Here is a 7290-nt window from a genome sequence, read left to right as displayed (position 1 = left end):
CTTTATTACTGCTTCAAGATTAAACAAATTAGCTTAGAAAAAAATTACAAGATAACAAACAGACCCATAGACACATCCTTCTACTTGGTTTACAGCTAGTTATATAATGCAATGGAGAAAATATAATATTTTCAATAAAGAATGCTATATCAATGGGGAAGTTTTCTTAGAAAAAATGAAAACATAAATCTTTATCTCTGACATATCTCATATTGCATCCCCAAATTAATTTTGATTGATATCTAAATTTGAAAATTAAAAAAAAATTGAAAATTAAGACAACAATTTTTTTCCGTGTATTTAGTACAGGGTCTACAGGGTCTCACTATACAGATTAGACTTGTAGTGATCCTCCAGTTTTTAGCCTCCCATGGGCTGGAATTACAGGCATGTGCCACCATGCCCAGTCTCAATCGCCATCTCAGTGCACCCCAGGGGTGGGGCTGGCATGGCACACTGGGGATCGAACCCTAGTCCTTGTGTCTGCCTAAGCAGGCACTTTAATCCGCTGAGCTATCTGACAGGCCCTAACAATATTTTAATGAATAAATAGAAATTTTGGGGGTGTACTGATTAAGATAATTGCAAATTTCAGGTGTAGAGACACAGGTTTATAAACCCAGCACTCAGGAGGCTGAAACAGGAGGATTACCCTGAGTTCAAGACCAGCCTGGGCTATACAGTGATTTCAGGGTCATCCTGAACTACATAGCAAGACCCTCTTTCAAAACAAGCGAAACAAAGAATAAAGATATTTTTATTTCTGATTTTTGTCTATCAAACAAACACATATCTAATCAAAGAAGATTCAAATGGCTTTGCATCAAATACTCATGAAATAATTTTAACTTATGTTAGAATGTTTTAAAAGTACTGGTTTCCATTTTATACAAGTTGAGCAGCTGAAAGATTAGGAAAAAAAAATTGCCTTGTTTCCAGAGCACGTTCATAGCCTACTTATGTTTATGTGTGATACTTGTAAAATGTAAGCTTTGCACTTCAATGAACTACTTAAAAAATCTTTTTCTTTGCTTCTAAGTATAAAAAATTCTCAATGGGTTATAGAGACCCAAAGCTCACCAGTCATTTCTCTCTAATATTCAGAGAGATCTGGCAAAATGGTGATTTATGTAAGTAGAAAAGAAGCAAATGCTGTTGTTTTTCTCTCTACAAAGATTAATCCCAGCACTTTAAGGAATATTGGAATCAGTATAGTAAGTTGTGCTAAAGTTGTGTAAAATTATATATACTATATGATGTATATCACATGTAGTTAGGTTAAATATTTTTCTGTTAAGCTATTTTTGGTTATACATGCCCTGTTTATATGCACGGCAGGTGTTTAGAACACAAACCCTAGCAGGGATCACCATCCAATACGTTGTAAAAGTATTATAGTACTGGCCTAAAAATAGCACATGCAGAATTTTCTGCTTCTTTTTCTCCAAATGTTTCTTGATTTCTTCAGCAAGAGTGTGCTTCTCAGCTCTTAGTCTGACAAAGTGATCCACATACACATTGCAAAGAATTGTTTCCTGTTGTATCCTTCATTTAGGTACCAAAGTACAGACCACTGCCTGAGCTTGGGCCAAATGATTCTTCCAAAGGTGTCTCTTTTCCACTTACCAGGTTTAGTTCATTGTTGACCAGTCTGGAGAAGCCTCAAAGCACCTTTTCTCCTTTTCTTTTCCTGGTCAACTTTATCTACTGCATCCATGGACTTAGCTACCTTTTCTAATGGATCTTGACTTGGCATTAGTAATTTTTGCTACTTGGCCTTCAAGAGTTAGAAGTATGTTTCTTTCTTTGAATAAAATGTACTAAACTTTATGTAAATCTTCATTGCTTTTGTTCCTTAATTGCTGACAGGTCCAAGCAGCTCAACTTTTTCTTACCCCCAACTTCACTTTTTCATACCCCTAATTCTTTTTTTTTTTTTTTTTTTCAGAACTGGGCATTTAACTCAGACCCTTACACTTGCCATGGAAGCACTTACTCTATTGGGCCATCTCCCTGGCCCCTACCCCTAATTCTTTGTGTCACCAAAAAAATAGTTCAGACCAAGTTTCCATCCTAAAAATTCTCAAATCCATGCATGCTTTAACATTACCTGCTATCATACAGTATGAAAGTGGTATTAATAGTCAAAGCAAAGAGAATACATAGTTTTGGAATTAAAAAAAATAACATATAATACAGAGACATAAAATATCATATGGACATGACTATAGTCAATTTGATTTGACTGTATTATACAGCATGTTGTATTAGGAAATAAATGGAAAGAAAAGGTAGTTGGGTGACTCCCTTAAAACAATATTTATATGTTCCATTATGAACTTATACTTTTGAAATTTGTTTTTATGTATAGAACATGATACTTCTATACCACAGTAAGGGCTACTTTTTCCTTGAATTACACATAAGGTTATATTTTAGCAGTACGATGAAATTGAAAGAAAGTTTCCTTGTTTATTGTTTATGCATTGTAGCAGATGTCAAATCATATGGGGGCAAAGTGATATAACTTTTTTTTAGCTCTGAGTCCCCACAAAGATAAAGCAAAACAGTGTATACCAGAGACAACTGATACGTGTCAAACAGAATGGAACATAAACACATGGAACGTGTACTGCAATTCTTAAATTCCAAGTCAGTGTATCAAAAGTGGAAGAGGCTCATCTAGACAGAGTGCTTCAAATTGGGGCAGGAGTGCGATGGTTTCCATATGGTCTGTGTCCCCTAGGCTTCATGTGTTAAATTTAATCCCTTTGTGACATACGAAGAGGGTAAAGATGTAATCTAACTATGGTGCTTAAAGGTGGGGCTTTCAAAAAGTGATTAGGATTAGACAGAGTTATTAGGGTGGAGTCCTTCTGATTGAATCCTAGTGAACTTATGTTCAAAGGGAAGAAGATGAGAAGACTCACATACACACATAAGTGCTCCACATCTTTTGCAATGTAGCACTTCATGTGGCTTTGGGACTTTGCAGTAGAAAAGCCGTCAATACATGTGATCTGTAAGCTCTGAGCCCTCAGAACTGTGACCCCAAATGACCCTCTTTGCTTTGTAAAGTAGTATTCCTTATGTATACAGTAACACAAACTGAACCACCGTAAGATCACGTGAGAACTATGCATGGAAATGCATGACCTGAGATCCTCTGTGTGATCCCACTTCCATTTCCTTTTGGCTCAGTATTTGGAAACAACTGGGTCAAAATATTATAGTACAAGGAGTATACAAAGAAAAAGAAGTCACCCATCAGTCACGTAAAAGTTTGCAAGCAATTAATAAGGCCCCGATTTATCTTATGAAATTACTTTTAAATATTTTATATTGATAACAAAAGATAATAAAAGACATTTTAACTATTGAATCCAAAAACAGGTTCTGGCTTAATTAATTTCTCCTTGATGGGACAAAATAACCAACACTCTGCCTGCTTTGGCAAGTGCAGGGACCAGGCTTCGATCCCCAATCTTGCATGCTGCAGTGAGCCAACCCCCTGCCCTGGGCACGCTGAGCTGGCAAACCAGTCCATGTATGGTGGCCCACACCTGTAATCCCAGCACTGGGGAAGTTGAAAACAGGAGGATCACTAGGAGTCTGAGCTGCATAGTGAGGCCCTGTACCAAATACATAAATGAAAAGAAAGAAAGAAAGAAAAATAGCTGACACTTACAAGTTATAGTGGGAAAGATTTCTTTTGGCTCACAGTGTGTAGAGGTTTCAGTATGTAGTCAGCTGGCTGCAAGCATGGCGGCATGGCAGAGGAGCATAGTAGAGGAGAAACAGTTCACAGAGGGGCAAGCAGGAAGCTGCAGACCTGCCTTCCTTCTTTCCCTTTCTTTTCCATTCAGGCTACAAGCCTGTTGGTTGATGCCACCCCCACCCAGAGTAGGGCTTCCCTCTTCAGTGATCCCATTACCCACAACCACAGTCAGCCAATCAGGGGATGGATACAGCTTTCATCCCCATAATCCAATATTAAATACCTACGATCCAGGCACCTTCCAAAAGCCCCATCTATGCGTACATGAGGCTTTGAGAGGACATCTAGATATCAGCCTCAACAGGATCTTAACAAAAGATTTTATGCCAAGTAAATATATAAAGTTAAACACAATGGGAAGAGCTGCCTTATGAGAAAGCAACAAAAATAGTATCTAAGATCAGCAGATAAGATAAAGTGATTATGGATGTCCTTGGCTACTGGCACAAGAAACAGTGGAGAGAAATGTACCAGGCACACTCCCAGAGATGGAATCAATATTGATGCATTTTTTTGTCAATCATTGGAGCCGCACAGGATAATTATTTGATGTGTTTATCTCAGTATTACTAATAATACTTAAACCTCAATCTAGAAGAATCTTTTAATGTGTTTTGTTTTTTTAATTACCCCAGCTCTGCACCTGTCCAAATGTAATTAATAAAGCACATTATCATACAAAACTAATCAAATAGTCTGAGCAACGGTGTACAATCTGTTCTCTCGATGAAATTTCTGAGTGCTGTTTCATTAATTCATTTAGAGAGTGAGAATGTGACATTGTTTGAACATAGCCGCCCAAAGTTCATGTGTTAGGCATTTAATCTCCAAATTCATATGCTGAGGGATTCATTTGTGAGGTCAGTGGGAAGAGATGGAGTCATGAAGGTGAGGCCCCGAGATAAAACGAGTAGCTTTGTAAGATAGAAGACATGGTCACGAGTGCTTTCCCTCCCCGTGCGATGCCCAGCTCCGTGCTATGGCACAGCACACAGTCACTCACCAGGTGCTGTCACTTTGACACAGGGCATCACAGCCTCCAGTTATGAGACAAAGATTTCTTTTTTGGTAAGTTGCACAGCCCTTAGTATTCCGTTTTAGCAACAACAACAGACTAAGCCCTTGCATTAAGCACAACTAGGAATCATTTCATTATGTTCTTATGAATAGTCCTGTCTTTCGCAGTCTACTGCCTAATTAAATGTTCTTTATGTTGACAGAGATTACTTACCAGAAGAAGCAACACTCCTGAGTTTTGATATCTCAAGCCCATCAGTCTCCTGCAAACTTAGGGCCTCATGTGTGTGGCTATGCTCTGTCAGGAAATTGCACCTACACAGTTGTCGACTTACATTTGAGAAGGCACACTGAGTAATAGAAGGACACACATACACACACAGAGTACATTTAATGCATTTTGTTTGACAGGAAGAAAATTGTAAGTTTTAAATTAAAAAAAAACAAGGTATTGATACAATGTTGATGTCTGCTCTGAGCAGATTTGCAAAATCATGCATAACTGGAGCAACTGCTTTATGGAATACTAAAAGAAATAGTAGCTCAGGCCAGGAGAAAGATGAAGTAATTGTTCAGCCATTTATCACCTGACTTACGCATTGATGTCAATGTCACATTTATGAATATTTTGTATGACTGGATAGATATTCCTTTGAATATCAAGATAAAAATTCGCTTGGTGCATGTTGTAATTTTAATTCATAGGTAGATTCATTTCATGCTGGATCTCAGGGTACAGATTTAGATTCATTCACTCTCATTATTCTCACTGAAGTCCTTATCATTCTGTTCTTCTGGCCTCCATTTGAACCTCTCTTCTTTTCGCCATAAACACACACAATCAGCTGGTTCCAAGGCACAGTGGCACATGGCACAGAGCAGTAGTTCATGGTGGGAGAAAACAACAAAACAGCAATAACTAAAAGGAAGGAGCAGTGGCCCAGAATTTTGAAAAATGCTACTGTACTCAGAATTAGCTCTTTATGTTTATTTTGGAATACAGACTAGGGAGTTAGTTTGACAAACACTGGGTACATGGCCCAGAAGTCTTTGCTGCAACCAAGCACCAGACAGGCTGAGGCTGTTAAGGCCAGTCACCTTCAGGCAACTTTCTAGCTGGAAGACCAGAATGTCTGTGTACACTCCTTCAGCTTGCCACTGTAAGGTAGCAAGGTAATGAGTGATATTGTGGTTTTAAGCTATTAATTTTTACTCAACATTAATACTCACCAAAAACTAAATAATACAGATCCCACACTTCTCTCTGTCTCTGGCTGTCTTGTCTCTGTCTCTGTCTGTCTGTCTGTCTGTCTGTCTGTCTGTCTGTCTGTCTGTCTGTCTGTCTCTCTCTCTCTGTCTCTCTCTCTCTCAGTATCCCCCTTATTTCCTTATTTCCTCCTCTCTCCAGTGTATAGCTTTGTTTTAGTACATAGTAGGAATTTTTGTTTTATTTTGCAATTTTTTGGGGGTGTGTTATTTCTTTTATAATTGTTTTAGGTGGTAGTCCATGGACAGAAAGGGCCTCTCTAGAACAATCATAGTCTCAGTTTGATATCAGAATTTTTTCATGCTTACACTGAAATTAATCTCTTTTTGTCCAGAAAACACTGTGAATAGATCACAATATCTGAATATCCTATCCAAATCCTAAAACAAGGTTCGATTCCCAGGCCTGCCATGCTGGCCCCACCTGCAGGGCGCACTGAGAGGGCAATTGAGACGGTGCATGGTGTCCTGTGCCTGTAATCCCAGATCTTGGGAGGCTGTAAACAGGAGAAGTACTATGAGTCCAATCTAGTAGTGAGACCCTGAACATCCTCTAAACCCTTCCCTAAAATTAAAAAGAAAAAAACCAACAACAAGAACAACAACAACAACAAAAATCCTAAAATGGAGTATTTGGCCATTTTTCTAGTTTTCAAGTTCTATCTAAAGAACTAAGACCTTATAGTTGATTCCTAGCAATGGAAAAGATAGTAAGAAATAGATGAGAATGAAAAATGTAGACAATAGACAGGAAATGAAAAGCAGGATAAAGATATATGTCTACATCTATATATAATCTCAGTTCCATTTTAATTACATTTGTCTCAGTATAAATGCTAAAGTAAGTTCATGTCTCTTAGTTTTGTTTTTGTTTAATTACACAAAAGACTGGAGATTGTATTTTTCTCTAAGTATTGTTTTGGGGAAAATGTTGTAAGCTTTGGCAAGGTTTGTTATTGCAGCCTTAAATCTGCAATGTAAAATTTGATTTATGCTTTTAATTTCAATCTTAGTTAATGTATTAGCATAGTTTGACATTTACTAATAAAAACCATTAAGTATTATGTTTTTCTTTGGGAGTGCAGTGCTAGAAAAATTCTATAAAAACTGAAGTTTGTTCTCATTATTGTTTATCTTAAAAATTCTGTAATTAAATTTTCTATTTATTCATTAATTTGGATATTCATGGATTTTTGTCTAAGTGATCCCTTTCTTTTGTTTGCTCTGCT

General features: G+C 37.5%; 1 pseudogene; it reads right to left on the bottom strand.

The window, feature by feature from the left end:
• Nucleotides 1-1298: 1298 nt before the first annotated feature.
• Nucleotides 1299-4032, bottom strand: LOC101587807 (annotated as a pseudogene).
• Nucleotides 4033-7290: the final 3258 nt, after the last annotated feature.

Source organism: Octodon degus, unplaced genomic scaffold, assembly GCF_000260255.1.
Source record: "Octodon degus isolate 3935 unplaced genomic scaffold, OctDeg1.0 scaffold00265, whole genome shotgun sequence".
Classification (NCBI taxonomy): Eukaryota; Metazoa; Chordata; class Mammalia; order Rodentia; family Octodontidae; genus Octodon; species Octodon degus.
Note: the sequence above shows the minus strand (reverse complement) of the source record. Positions and strands in the feature narration are given on the sequence as shown.